The 2,913-nt window shown below is 40.5% G+C and overlaps 1 pseudogene; it reads right to left on the bottom strand.

The window, feature by feature from the left end:
* Positions 1-282: 282 nt before the first annotated feature.
* LOC130020765 (60S ribosomal protein L5-like) lies at positions 283-1,427 on the bottom strand (annotated as a pseudogene).
* Positions 1,428-2,913: the final 1,486 nt, after the last annotated feature.

The raw sequence follows: 2,913 nt of genomic DNA, 5'->3' as shown, positions 1-2,913 counted from the left end.
TTTTCTTGTCTCCACCAGCCTTTATTTTTCAAATTTCCTTTTTATTTCAGGGACTCTCATTAGCTCCTTTATCACACAACTTCTGTCTTCAGATATTTCCAGTCCTTTTATATAGATCACACATTTTACTCACAATGTTATGTTGGTAACTATTAGCTGCTGCTGTTGCTGCTGCTGCTGCTACTATGTATATATAAGATGCCATGTGACAATTCTTTTTTCTTGGTCTATAGATTTATTACTGTCTTTACAAAATCTCCATAAAAAAAATCATGGTTGATTTTAACTCTCAGCAGCCCACTCCCAAACTCTGAGGAAACTTGCTTTCTTCTGGGCTACCCGATCTTTCTCCTGGGGCAAGAAACCTTTTGGGACAGTTCCACCTCTTCTTTTCAACTTCTCTCTTAGGTTTCTTCTCATAAACAAGATTGGCCCATATAGCCACATGAGCTTTCTTATACATATTATCCATCATTTCTGGAATTATGTTGTTCTTTATGTATTGAGAAAACTGTTTCTTGTAGGCATCTTTGTCTTCCTCCATTGGGTAACACATATACTTTGCAATGTTCTGCCCCATGATATGTTTCCGATAAACTTCAGTGTTGAATTTCTTACTTTCTGAGTCATAGCCAGGGAATCGTTTGGTACTGTGAGGAATAGACAAGCCTCCATCCACAGCTCCTTTCAGGGCCCCAAAGACTTTGTTTCCAGTAGTAGTTCTGGCAAGTCCTACATCCAAATAGCAGTAGAAGGCACCAGGTTGTCCATCAATGCTTTCCACATTACATTCATCTCCAATGACCTTCACTTGGCCTTTATAATATTTTTCCATGCCAAATCTATTGAGAAGCCTACAGGCCAGCAGCAGACCAGTACAATAGGCTGCAGCATAATTTGTCAAGCCAACCTTTACACCATACTTTGGAAGTTCATAAGCATATGCCGCACAAACTATCATGTCTCCTTCTATATGAGCATAAGCAATCTGGCAAATCATGTCTCTGTTGGTGACATGCACAATCATCCTGTATTTTGGCTGGACTGATAGCACAGCAGGTAGAGCGTTTGCCTTGCATGTGGCCGACCCGGCTGATCCAGGTTCAATTCCTCCACCTCTCTCGGAGAGCCTGGCAAGCAACCATGAGCATTTTGCCTATACTGCAAAGGCTGGCGAGGTCCCCATGACGTATTCAATACACCAAACACAGTAATAACATGTCTCACAATGGAGACGTTACTGAGCCCACTCGAGCAAATCAATGAACAACAGGAGGAAAGTGACAGTATTTATTTTTATCCTGGGTTACCAAGCGTTTCTGAGCATAGTAATTGGTCTTACCCTCTCACCATCTTCAGAATTCTGCTTGGTATCTCTTGAAGTATGCCTTATTCTTGGCAACTTGAACAAAACCCATCCTGCTGAACAGAGACAGCTATCGGTGGCTTGACATGGAGCCACAAGGTCGAGCAGCCCTCTGGGAAGGAGGAAAGGCCACAGCCACAGCCTGGGCGCAGGCAGTGTGCCATGTGACAGTTTTATACAACTATTTTTAAGTTAACCAGACTGCTAGGTTGTTACTCTGGAGAAATGTGTTAAACACAATCCAGTAGACTGCTCCTTCCTAGGATACAATATGCTTATCTACATTATGTTGACATAAACTGTACCCTCATTACATTTGAGTCATAATTCCTCATGAGGGGTTCCCCGGCTAGTGCTCTGAGGGTCCCAGAGCCATTACCAGTGATAGTCAGGTGGCCATTGGAGTTTGCAGATTCAGGGCTGAGATTAGCAATATGAGGCTGATTGAATCTGCAGCGCCGGGACCCTCCATCGCCACCCCAGCAGCATTTGGAGGTGACCAGTGTAAATGTGGTGCCTTGGATCAAATTCAGGGCCTGATGATTCCCTCAGCCCAAATTATGCTTTTCTTTCCTCATTTCCTAGCCTTCTATATATATATTTATCAGTTTTATTTTCTATCACATTTAGACTATTTAAAATGCATATATATGGAATGCAAGAGAATCCTTATACATAAGTGTGTGTTGTAGTATTTTTAAAAAGCTATTGCATTTCCCTACCAAAAAATAAGATTTGCAAAGCTTAATTTTTTTATTGCATCATATTTAGACATGGAACATAGTAAATTTTAGTAAATATTTGTTGAATTACCTAAAAAAATAATGATGTCACAAATGTAACTCAAAGAAATTAGTTAGCTTAGGTTACAGGAAAAATTACTGTAGAACTGGAAATAAGTCAATAATAGACATTTTGAAATGGGCTCAGATCTCTGCCTAACTCCATGTACAAAAGTAAGATCTAAGTGGATTAAAGACCTCAACATCAGACCGGAATCTATAAGATACATTGAGGAAAATGTTGGTAAAACCCTTCATGACATAGAAGCTAATAGTGTCTTCAAAGATGTCACACCGCTGGCCAAGCAAGTGAAAACAGAGATAGATAAATGGGACTATCTTAAACTAAGAAGCTTCTGCACCTCAAAAGAAACAGTGACCAAAATACAAAGACAGTCAACTGAATGGGAAAGGATATTCGCCAACTACACATCTGATAAGGAGTTAATTTCAAGGATATACAAAATACTGGTTCAACTCCACAAAAAGAAAACATTCAACCCCATCAAAAAATGGGGAGATGAAATGAATAGAAACTTAGACAAAGAAGAAATCCGAATGGCTAAAAGACACATGAGAAAATGTTCCACATCATTAATCATCAGGGAGATGCAGATCAAAACCACGATGAGGTATCACCTCACACCACAGAGACTGGCCCATATCCACAAGAACAAAAGCAACTGGTGCTGGTGCGGATGTGGTGAGAAAGGGACACTCCTTCACTGTTGGTGGGAATGCCGACTGGTTCAGCCCTTCTGGAAA

The sequence above is a fragment of the Sorex fumeus genome, unplaced genomic scaffold (genome assembly GCF_029834395.1).
Source record: "Sorex fumeus unplaced genomic scaffold, SorFum_2.1 ptg000013l, whole genome shotgun sequence".
Taxonomy (NCBI): domain Eukaryota; kingdom Metazoa; phylum Chordata; class Mammalia; order Eulipotyphla; family Soricidae; genus Sorex; species Sorex fumeus.
The sequence above is the reverse complement of the archived record's forward strand: the minus strand, read 5'-3'. Positions and strand labels throughout refer to the sequence as shown.